Raw genomic sequence first — 12,482 nt, 5'->3', positions numbered from 1 at the left:
GGTGGGAGAAAACAGAACCCACCACCCAGACGTCTCCACTCCTCCAGCTGTGTTACCCATGCAGCTGCCTCTTTGGTCCCAGTCCAAGTCCCAGCAGTGGCAGGGGACATTCCCATTCCAGAGGAAGCCATACCAGTCAGCATTCCAGTCAGCCTTTTCAAAATAATTGCCAAGGAAGAGCACACACCCTCTGTTTGAATCCATCGAGTGTCCTGTTTACCTTTCCTCTTGGACTCCACAGGAGAATGTCCTGATATCACCTGGCCCAAGAAAAAGGGAATTATCCATGAAGGCTTGAAAAATCCCCTGTCCTGGCACTTTTCTGAGTTGAAGAGGTGCCAGCAGCCCAGGTGAGAATTCCTGGGATGGGGATTGTGAAAGAGGCTAAAAAACATTTGAGACTTGGCACTATGTGGTGGGGACAGCTCTGCCCTCGGGAGCTGCAGGTCTGCTTTCCCTCTGTGCACCCCACACCTGTTGGGTTTGCCCTGTGCCATAAGGTTCTGCTTCTGTGAGTTGTGGTGTTGTCCAGCGGGTAGAAAGGGACTCCATGCTGCAGAGGGAAACGTTGGCCTGGGAACCCATCAGAGACACCTTGTGCTTCTGGACAGCGTGGCAGCAGCAGGAGCAGGCTGGATTTCCCTGGGTATGTTGTTGTGCAAAGAATGATAAATTGCTTTTTAAAGGACCTCACCATATAAACACTGAGTGTGTTGAATCAAACCCCACATCACACTCCATGAGGTCTCGTGTCCTCACCATTCCTGTGTGATTCCCAGGAATGCTTCCAACACTAAGCTGGCAGTCAAAGCACAGCATTCTGCACACTCCATGTGATGGGGCTTGGAGCAACCTGGTCTAGTGGAAGATGTTCCTCCTGCCCATGGCAGGGCTTTGGAATGAGATGGTCTTTAAGGTCCCTTCCAACCCAAACCATCTGGCATTCTATCCAGTGGTTCTATGATCTGCCTGTAGCAACCCTAGGGAACTGCAGCCATCCCAAACTCTCCATATGGAGCATCTTTGGACTGTGCCAAAGGTAACTGGGACACCCCACGCTCCAGTGAGACCCCAACCCAGTACTATGTCCCCAGCAAGGTTGTTCCTTCCCCATGAGGGAGCACTGCCATGCCCTGGAATGCGTCCACAGGCTCTGGGAGGAGAACCACCCCTGTGGGTGCTGGTGGGAGACACGCAGCCCTGCTTTGGCACTGGTGCCCTCCTCACAAGGGGCACGACCTTCTGCTCTCCTTCTGCCTGGGCATTTGGGTGCTGAAGGTGATGTTCCCGAGGCTGGTCCCTCCAGGAGAGATGCTGGCTGTCGCTCTGTCAGTGACTCTGCCTCTTATCTCTGGTGCTGCAGAACAAGGAGTCCCGGGCGGGTGTCCAGCTGGGGATGCCAACAGCTCTGGACAGGCTGTGCACAGAACGATTCCTCCCGGTTCGGTGCTGCCACGCTCTTGTGAAATGTCCTGGCTGCACCAAGGATCAGGGCTGGCCCTGAGGCTGGAGGAGGCAGGGAAAGGCTGGTTGTCTGGGGAACAAAGACAGCACCAAATCCTGCTCTTTCAACCCCTCTGTGCCCGTGACCTGGGAGGAGGATGCCCCGTGTCTTACATCAATAGTTATTTTCCCGAGAGCACTGCTCCATGAAAAGCCAGAAACTTCGTCCATCTGGATGGCACCAACTGCATTCAAGTTCCAGAGAGCTGCTGCCTGTACCCACCTCTCTGATGGGTTCTGTCCACACCAGGCTGTGATCTTTCCCTTCTAGGTTCCATTTAGCCCCAGGTTTGCATCATACCCTTGGCATCTCTTCTGGGAGTTTTTCTGGCTGGCAGGACAAGTTGATGTGCCTGTCCTTGGGTCTTCCCCAGCATTTTGGAGGGGCAGCAGCTGCTGCCTGTGCCAGCACCAGCAACCTCTGCAGGAGTTAATTTTCCTTAATTTGGGTGAGTGAGGAACCTGCTTCCTGATGCATGGATGGACCAGGCAAGATCTGCACTGCTGTTTGTGGCAGCAGAGGGGAACTGGCTGAGTCTTAATTCCTCGTGGCATCTTCCCATCCCTCTGCTGCTGTTCTGTTTGTGCCCAGACTGGGTTTGAGTAGACATCGTTCATCTGAGAGCAAACCTCCTGGAAAAAGAGACGAGTCTCCAGGTGCCTACAGCCTTCTGTTGACATCAAGAGCCCACAGAGAGGGCAGCTTGGATCCCTGGAAGACCCCAAACACCAGGGCCTCTGGGGATGGGAGGAGGTACAGCCTGAGTCATGCGAGAGAGGAACTGCTGCTGTGCTCCACCTATTTCAGTTATGTTCCATCCCCTGCCCCGCTCGCTCTATCAGGGGAGCAGGCAACAAACGATGAGTCAGGCATTGTCCAGAGAGTCTCCAGGGGACAAACATCATGCTATCATCTTTCTTTGGCTATCTCCTCAACAACTGCATCCTACAGCTGGCCTGGCGGCTTCTCCTCCTGTTTTGTTTGCTTCCTGCTGGCTGCAGACTGCTGTCGCTGGAAGGGGAAGTGTCAACGGTGCCTCTCAGTCTATTCTACCTAAATTTAAACCGCTATTTTTATCTTTCCAGGCTCATTGTGTTTTAAATTTGGAATTAAAAAAAGTGACATGAGGAAAGCTGTTGTCTGATGTTTGGTGCCTTGGTGATGAGGACCTCGGGCTGGGACAGCCCAGCCTTGCCATTGAGTGTCCCGACGGTGAGGGACAGGGTTGCATTTCCTACAGACATTCCCCAAAGGAGCAGGGAGGAGGCAGGAGCAGGATGGGATGTCCCATTTCTCTTCCCAGTTGAGTGTTTCCAGTCAAGAGGCTCCTTCAGCAGCATGTCAACACAGAGATAACAGAGGTGGGCACATTTCAGGAAGCGGTTCCCAGAAGCAGGTTGACATTTCTCACTGGTGTGACCTGGGCTGAGGGGTGACTTTGCAAAAGAAGGAAAAGCAAAGCCAGAGGTCAAACACAGGAACAGGCATTGAGGAAATGACCCCTTGCTGAAATTATTGAACTTGTGTGGATTAAAAACACTGAACGTGTCTTTGGGTGTGAGTCAGAGCTTTTCCCTTCATGGTGCTGAGGGGAGCACTGGGCTGTGGGGTTCCTGGTGTCCTGTCCTGGGGTGTCAGGGATGCTGGAGTCTGGGCTGAAGGGGGTGAGGACTTGGGTGGCTCCTCACCAAAAGAAGGGCAGTGCTTGGGATGGGATGGCTGGGCAGCCCCACTGAAATCACCGCACAGGCTGTTTGTGAAGAGCTCAACTGGCCCCACAAAGCGTGGTGGTGTCCATGCAGCTTCCCGTTGTTCTGGCTAGACAGTGCCCACCTCTGCCAGGTGAAGCCAATTCTCCTTAACTCCAGCTCATGGGGAGATCTGAAGAAGGGAGGGAGCTGAAAGATGACTGTGCAATTCCAAATGCTGACCAAACTTCCCCCGTGGCCCCTACCACTCCACCCCTACGGCGGCAGTGCGTGGTCCTGCCTTCAGGAGAGTAGCTCAGGGGAGTTTCTTTTCCAAAGAACAGCAGCTCCTGTCCCTCTCCTTTTGCTCAGGGTGAGGGGAAACTTTAAAATGCCACTTCCAAGGGAAAACAGGCAGCTTGCTCCATGAGCTGGCAGCTCTTGAAATGATTGATTCTGGGAGAGCTTCAGGGGACCACCGTTGGCCACGTTCTTTTTACACTGGACTGTATCTCCCCTTGCAGCTCTGTGCAGGCATGTCAAAGAGAGCTGGAGTGGGGTCTCTGTGCAGCCAGCCAGTATGGATCCAGCTGCGGGGATCTCAGCTGTGCCTTTTGCTCTGGAATTCAAACCTTATGACAGATCCTTCATCTGACTGTCAGCTGTCAGATACAGATGAGGAACAAAATGTTCCTGATTCAAAACAATTTCTAAGGTAAGTAAAGCCAAGCACATCAGGAAGATGGTTGGTCAAAGGAATTCTTCTGGGTGGGAGTGCTCCATCATGGCTGTCAGAACAATTTACTGATTTCCCTGTGAAAATAAACATCTGCCTCATTTTTTAGGGTGAGGCTGAGTAGCCGTATCAGAGGCTGAGGAGTCACTCAGTCACTCTCTCAGTCACCTGGCGGGTGGCTCTGAAGTGGCTCAGGTGGAGTGTGAAGGCAAAATGTGTGCCATGGGAGCTGGCAGCTCCTCCCCACACCTGCTCCTTGCTCCAAGCTCACTTCCTTGTGTGACCTGGGTCCTTGCTGTCCTCAGAGCAGCTGGGAACAGTCAGGTTGCCCTGCTGACAGTGCAGTGCTGACACCCCGAGCAGGGACTGTGTGGGCTGGGGTTGGTCCAAGGAGGTGGTGCTGAGTGGCTCCTTCCACCAGCCCATCCCCAGCACAGTCAGGGAGACACAAGGTGTGGGGAGGTCTGGGGGCTGAAACATCATCTCCGTCAGGATGCTGGATCATGGAATCACACAATGATTTGGGGAAGGGACATTAAACCCATCCAGTCCCACCCCCTGCCATGGGGAGGGACACCTTCCACTATCCCAGGCTGCTCCAAACCCTGTCCAACCTGCCCTTGGACACTTCCAGGGATGGGGTATCCACAGCTTCTCTGGGCACCCTGTGCCAGGCCTCACAGGGAAGGATTTCTCCCCAGTATCCCATCTAACCCTGCCCTCTGGCAGTCCCAAGCTGTTCCCGCTTGTCCCACTCCTAAAGGAGAAGAGGAAAGAAAGGATCCTCTTTCCAGCATGCTTGACTGGAATAACTTTGTGTCAAAAATTGTTTCCAAAGAGGAAGGAAAGAAGGGACACCTTTTGTTTCAAACCCAAAGCTTTCCACAATCATTTAGAATGTGGTGGGGGATGAGGGGAGGAAGATGTTTCTGAGTCCTCAGCCCGTTTTTGAGAGGAAACAGCGGCAGATTATTTTGCTCAGAAATGATTGCTGATGAATGTGAGCTAATCACACAGTGCTAAAAAAGGCATGATCTAAAGGAAATGTTTTGAAATTGTGAAAGGGTAGCGCTGCAGCCAACCTGAGCCTGCAACTTTCTTCTGCTGATGAAGCTTTTCAAGAACAGAGTTTTTGTCCGGATTGGAGATGGGAGGGGTTGGAGGTTCCTTGAGTTCTCCAGATATGAGAAACCTGAGACTACAACAAAGCAGCGCTCAGGTTTCTGAACTATTACCTGTTTTCCTTCCATTTCTTTACGGAAAATTGTCAGGGGTTTTGGCTTCTCTCCAGTGCTCCTCCTGTGCCCCGGGAGTGGGTCCACAGGGACTTGCTCCCACCCAGCCCACAGAGGAGATGCAAAGAGGCCTCCTCCTCCTGCCAGGTAGAAATCAAGAACTTTAAAACCCATCCCCAGGTCCCCTATTCTGTGACGTGTCACATTTCAGTACTGTTTTTCTCCTAATTTGTTGGCCTTCCCCAAAGGTCTTATGGCTCCTCGGTCCGGAACACATCTCGCAGTCTTGCCCTCCATTTTCCGTATTAAAAAGGTGTTTCCATGAGCTGTGCCCACGGGGACTGCTTGGATGGCTCTCCATCCCCCTGGATGGGGTGGTTGGATGGCTCTCCACTGCTCCTGCATGTGGCTCCATGGATCCCTCCTGCTGAAGTGGGAAGGACCGGAGAAGGATGGAAACTGTGATGGGACGACTCCTGTGTTTATCAGCAGAAACAAAATGTCATTTCCATTGGAAAATATTTCAAGGTGTTGCAGCCTTTCAAGATGAAACAAAATCTTTCCTTGCAAGACGTTGATTCCAGCCATTGTTCCAGTTGGACTCGCCTGTTCCAAGGAAAACAAATTTCACTTGCAATGGCTCATGCCGATAGCAGCGCAAAATCAGCTCTTCCCTGCCCGCACTCAGAGCTTGGAGAGGCTCTTGCGATCCAAAAAACCTTTTCACTGTTTTGATTCCAGCTTCTCCAAACAGAACGTTTCCAGCACTTTCTGTACGACGGACACTGCAGTTTTCCATCCTGCCCAGGGCAACGCCCGCGTTCTCCTCTCAGAATGACGCCCGGGATGGAGCCAGAGCTGCCAGTACCAAGGTATGGCCAAGCCTTCACCTTAATTTGGGAGTTTGAGCTGCTAAATCTCAGTGCTGGAGGGAACCCCATGGGAAGAGACAGCCTCCAAAGGTGTTTTGTGTAGGGATGTAAAGGCATTGTCGCAGTGGTCAGTTTTTCCTCCTTGGAAAGCCTCAGAGGAGGAAAAAAGAGATCCAGATGCTTTGGGCATTCAGAAACGGGTCTGTCAAACCTGATTCCCAGCTGGGCTCTACTAAACCCGTGCCAGCAGGGCTTGGTGGCTGCCAGACCTCGGCGCCTTGCTCAGAGCCAAGCAGAGCAGGTCTAATGGCTTTGTCCTGGGGTGTGCTGGTGAGTTTGCTGCCTGAAATCCGGGCTGGCTGATGGAGGGGGGTGGCCCTCCCTTGGTGACAGCCAAACCATGCGGTGACACCCCACAGCATCAGGGAGATGTGCAAGACTTCCAACCAAACAAGGAGTTTTTATGAAACTTCTGAGCAGTTGAAAAACAAAATGGAAAAGAGAAAAAAAAAAAAAAAAAAGATTACACAACTTTGTTGGCACTCCTGTTGCCATCATCGTTAAATAAGTCAATATATAGTATAATAAAAATATTTTGCTGCCCATTAGTGGAGACTGAAGAATTTTCCTTGCAAACACATAACTCTCATTCCATATTTAACAATGCCCAGAGCTTCAGGACTTGCAGCAGTGTGAGTGCAGTCAGAGCCAGAGATATTAGGAATGAGATGTGCTGAATTCACTCTCACTTATCCCCTTTTTATTGAATTCAACTTCTTTTTTTTTTTTTTTTTCCCAGAGGAAAGCCTACAATCATCCAAAGTTTGTGGTTTTACTGTCCTTAGAACAGCTTCAGGAGGGATCAGATCAGAGCTGTGATCTTTGCACAGTGCTTGGACCAGCTTCTGTCATGTAATGGGGTAAGAGCCATTAAAGCTTTTGGATATTTTTCTTTTTTTAGTTTAATTTCCATTCAGTGGTGGCTGCCAGAGCACTCTGAGATCTTTTAAAGGAGGCAAAACAGCTAAAGAAAATAATTTCCAAGTTTAAGGGCCACAGAAGCTGCGGCTGCCCCGTCCCTGCAAGGCCAGGTTGAACGGACCTTGGAGCGAGCTGGGACAGTGGAAGGTGTCCCTGCCCACGGCACGGGGTGGAACTGGGTGGGCTTCAAGGCCCCTCCCAACCCAGACTATGCTGTGGTTCCATGATACACCCACTAAGGATCAGCTCTTGGAGGAAGTGAAGGTTTCCAGTGGGCTGTGACCAATGTCACATGTGGGTGCCCCATATCTGAACCCACAGAGACCATCCCACCCTTCTGGCCCTTCCTGGGGTGTCTGTGGGGACTCTGAGCTCACGTCAGTCCCTCGTGTGTCAGAGAGCAGAGACTCCTCACCCACAGTGAATTAGAGGGTGTCACATGGTGACACATCTCACACAGAGATGCGTCACCTGCCAGGCCTTCCCAAGGGAAGAAGGAGGCTGTCACCTTTTCCTGGGACAGCCAGTGCAGCTGGATCACACCCAGCTGGGAGCAGGTGATGCTGAGATGTCACCACCTTCTTGCCTGGGCTGGGATGAGCCCCTTGCCATGGGGGGTCCCTTTGGATAAGACCCTCCTTGAGCTGCTCAGGGTCTGATGCAGTCCCACGTCTCACCCCTCACAGCTCTGCAGACCTGCAGGGATTTAGGACACTCCTACAAGCAACAGCAGGGTTTGGTGCTGCTGGATGCACCAGCTTTGCCCTGCAACCCATTCTGAGGCAGAGGAGAGCCTGGAAAAGTCTGTCTCTCCAGGGTGTGAGTCCATGAAGGTATGGAGGCTAGGGAATTTTACATAAATATTTGACTCTACCTTTTCAGGCAGCAGAATCCTCGCTTAGGGGCACTGTTCCTGAAATATTTACCAACTGTGCAGTTTATTGGCAGTGGGCAGAAGTAATTTAGATTGTCTCATCGTGATCACTTGAAGCAATCTCAAGGAAATGCAATCCTGCTTTGAATGGCTGTGTCAGATCCTTGTCTGCCTCCTTTAATTGCTTTTCCTACAGGATACTGATGCTTTAGATTGCAAATCCTCCGAGGCAAAGCCTGTCTCTTTGTTCTGGTGTGCAGAACACATCCTGCAGGGAAGGCCGGGGCTCTGGCTTGGCTACAGACATCTGGCTGTTTGAAATACTGTGCTCAGAGTGTGCCAGGAGGCTGCGAGGGCTGGGGGGGTCCTGTGGGTGCTGGGTGACCCCTGGTATTCACAGCACCCGCACGGCACCGAGCGATGCGCGTCATCGTCCGTCCTTCCAGCTGCCCTCGCGCATGGCACAACACGGGTGGGCAGGGCGTGGGATAAACTATCTTAATTCCAATCTCCCACCTCCCCCTTTAACCAGCCAGAAGAGTTTCTCCTCTGGAATGTCCTGAGCTAAAGGCCCCACGCGTGACGCCTTGGGGCTGGCATCTCCAAAAGCTCTTGGGGAGAAAGGAGAGGTGGGAAAGGTGTCATGGAGAATGGAGAGTTGGCTCTCCCACCAAAATAATCTACTCCTCAGGCCGTCTCCAGCTGAACTGAAGAGCCTCTGGTAATATTAATATTAACATTACACCTATTTAACTGAAGAGCCTCATGGCATTGTCTTAATGGATGGTGAAACTCAAGCGACCTCGGAATAAACAGGAGTTACTTGAAACAGAAAAGGCAGAGGAAAAGAAAGTGGTTGTTCTAAGAGACACAAAGCACCACCAGCCAGGGCTCATTTAGAAGCATTTCCTCCATTCCCCTGTTAGCTCTTCAAAGTGGAGGAGCTTCTGCTTTCCTCTCTGCTCTTCCTAAAGTCTCAGCCTGCCAAAATCCCAGTCTCCCCGTTTTGAGGCTCCACAGCCACCCTGCAGTCCCAGCCTGGCAAAACCTGCCTTCCCATTTATTCCTGCAGAATGCACCTTGCTTCTGCTGCTGCCCCGCAAGAGGTTTGCTTGCCTGGCTTTGGGTTCGGGATGGGGCTGCTTGACGCATTTGTTAGTCAGCACCATGGGAGGGAAGGTCTAACCCTGACCCGCAGCTCTGCCGTCACCTCCCGGAGGAGCTCCCTGCCCTCCATCCCACCCTGACCTCATTCCTAATCCCGGGCGTAGCTCTGGCTGCCCTGCAGGGCTGGTGGTGGCGGCGGATGGAGGACAGGCAGTGTCACCTCCTGCTCTGGGGCTCAGCAGTCACTTGTCCCAAAAGCAAATCCACTCTGGGCCTGTCCAGCCTGGGGACAGCAGCGTCCCCTCCCCAGGGGCTGGACACCCCCGAGGGTGCTGGTGAGTCACCTGTCCCTCACTCTCCATGCCCAGAACAGTCGGGCTGTGAGCCAGCCAAGCCTGTTCTTCAGGTACAGCTGAGCACTTCCCCTGAGCAGTATTCCTGCTCCAAATACACAGCTCGGGCAGACCAAATCCAGCTCTGTCATTCCCAGCCACAGGCACTGGCAGGAACCACTGATGCCACTCCAGTCCTTGTTCCCCCCCTGTGCCACATCACCAGCCCTGGAGGCTCCATGGGTGGGGTTGGTGTGCTGCTCTGCACCCCCAGGGGCTGGCTCTGGTGACATGGAGGGGCCTCTGAATCCACATTCCCAGTGTACAGTGTTTGTATTTGCAATTCTGAAACCCCCTGGGTGCCCAGGGGCTCTGTGTTTGCTTCCCCAGCAAATTAATTTCCATTCAATGGCAGCTGTCAGAGCACTCTGAGGTCTTCTAGAGATGGCAGAACAGCTGAAGAAAATAATTTCCAAGTTTAAAGTTCAGGGAAGCTGTTGCTGCTTCATCCCTGGAAGTGTCCAAGGCCAGGTTGGACGGGGCTTGGAGCAGCCGGGGGCAGTGGAAGGTGTCCCTGCCATGGCAGGGGGTGGAACTGGCTGAGTTTTAAGGTCCTTCCAACCCAAACCTTTCCTTGATTTCTGTGTATTTAAAGCCCAGTGGGCAACAAATAATTGAGCAGGACAAGTCGGAGCTACCATGGAGGAGAAGTGAGGTGCTTCAGTCCCTGCCAGACTGAAGGTGGGTGGTGAAGCAGAGTGAGCCTTGTCCTCACACAAGAATCAGCCCACTACTCTGAGGAAACTGAGGAGGGGGATGTGGCAAAAGAGTCTTCTCTTTACTTGTGGTTGTGTTGAACCAGTTTGACCCAATCACCTCCTCAGCAGAAGGAGAGTGGCTTCAGAGGGTTCTGATGTTCTGTGAATAAGGTGAGCACCCCACAGAGGGACTTGTTTTAGCTCCTGCACTGGTGAAAGTTCACTCTGGCCATTGGAAACGTGCAAGGAGGCCATGTTTCACATGGAGACAAACCATTCCACTTGTTCTGGATGAGGGAAGGGGCTGGGTTGGAGAGTGACCTGCTGGGTACATGGAGAGCTGAGGCCTGAAGCAGCTGATTCCCTGTCAGTCAGCAGCATGAAGGGCTCTCCTTCTCCTGATTCCTTGCCAGGGAGCACGACCACCGGAGGAGGAGCATGAAGCAGAGTCTAGGAGCCCTGTAAAACAAACCAAACCCTGTAAAACAAAACAAACCCTGCCATGTGGGATCTCTCCTGCCAGGCACTTTAACATCAACCCTATCGCCCTGATGAAGCACGATGGGGAGAATGTGAAACCCAACTCAGCACCATAAATCCCTTCCTTCCTGTGCACTCCTCTTCAGGATGAGCCACTCCTTGCCAAGAAGGTGAAATGAAGTAGAGAATCCTCAAAAAGAGGCTAGAGACCCCCATTTTCTCACGTGCAGCTCATTTTGTTAACTCCCATTGCACAATCTTAAGCCCATGATTTAAAAGCAGTGTTGGTGTAGGAAAGCTGAGATGAACATGTGTCCAGGGACTGGAGTTTCTCTTCTCAAGGGCAGGATAAAAGCGTGGGAGATGTCAGCAGTGCTCTCTGAGGGTCAGAGATGACTGGACTTTAAACTCAGATTGTCAGCTTTTATTGTATTACTGTGGTATTTGAGCTGCCATGGCTTGGGCAGTGCTCCCTGCTCGGGAAAAGCTGGGAACTCTTCCTGGAACACAGACCAAGATGGTCTGGGAGCTCTTCCTGGAGCACAGACCAGGTGGGTCAGCAGGGTGTGCAGCTCCTGGGGGGTGCCAGTGCAGTCCACGGCTCATGGCTGGGCATGAACCAGCTGTTTTCTTGCCTTACCTATTGCAAGAGCTGCACATTGAGAAATACAACGGCGGCGAGGTTTGCCAGCAGCATTTCTCCCTGCCCTCCAGCAAACTGGCCCTGCTGGGGCACCTCCCCATGTCTGAGATCCAGCAGGGGCTTGCTGGGGGTGGCCAGACCCAGGGAGGACAGTGGTGCCTGGGGGGACAGGTCCTGTGCTGCCCAGCAGGTCTGAGGCAGCTCCAGCCACTGAGGGGGTGTGTGGTCAGTTCCCACCAAGGACCTGCATCCATGAAGAGTCTGGAGCACCAGGAGCGGCTGAGGGAGCTGGGAAAGGGGCTCAGCCTGGAGAAAGGAAGCTCAGGGGGCACCTTCTGGCTCTGCACAACTCCCTGACAGGGGGGGACAGCCGGGGGTGTCAGGGACAGGATGAGAGGGAACGGCCTCAAGCTGCACCAAGGGAGGTTTAGATTGGATATTGGGAAAATTCCTTCCCAGAAGGGGTGGTCAGGCATTGGAAGGGGCTGCTCAGGGCAGAGGTGGAGTCCCCATTCCTGAAGGGATTTAACAGAGGTGTGGAAGTGGCACTTGGAGATGTGGGTTAGTGCTGGACTTGGCAGTGCTGGGGGAGCAGTTGGACTCCATGGTCTTAGAGGGCTTTTCCAATCTAAACAATTCCAGTGGGGAGCAACATCCAGCCCCCCAGAGGTAGATGCAGAGGGTCCCGATTCCCTTTGGACCCACCAGAGCCTTCTGCCTCCTTTGTGGGGGTCACCACCCCCCCTCACGGGGTGTCCAACCCCTTCCGTGGCACAGGCCATCAGGGCAGGGGTGTTTCCCCGCTGCCAGGTTGGGCTCAGACTTCTCAGACATCTTCCCTGCTATGTTTTGCTTTATGGAGACAAATTTGTAGGGAAAAGCTGGAGGCCAGAACAGCTGCTACGTGAGAGGGGTTGTCATGACAAAGTGAGCCTCACAGCTGCTGCAAAATAAACCGAGTAGGGAGCGGGTCAGACACTGCCTGAAAATTAGGTCAGTGGCACGCTGGGCTCCCGGGGAGGATGGGAGAGGAGCAGAGATGTTGGTTTGATAGAGCTTTTCTCTTGCTGAGGCTGAAACTTCCACACCTTGCCACAGAATGTTGGGGCTTGGCTAACTCTGACAGAGAATAAAGGGTCTCTTCACGCCATGTCCTGGCCCCGGATCTGGCAAACTCGGAGATGGGAGCAGAAGAAGAAAGCTGGAAAACAAGGATGCTTCTTTTGCCACCCCAAAGCCAGCGGTACCCACCGGTCCTGGGACAGGGCTCAG

This window comes from Motacilla alba, chromosome 9, assembly GCF_015832195.1.
Source record: "Motacilla alba alba isolate MOTALB_02 chromosome 9, Motacilla_alba_V1.0_pri, whole genome shotgun sequence".
Lineage (NCBI taxonomy): Eukaryota > Metazoa > Chordata > Aves > Passeriformes > Motacillidae > Motacilla > Motacilla alba.
The sequence above is the reverse complement of the archived record's forward strand: the minus strand, read 5'-3'. Positions refer to the sequence as shown.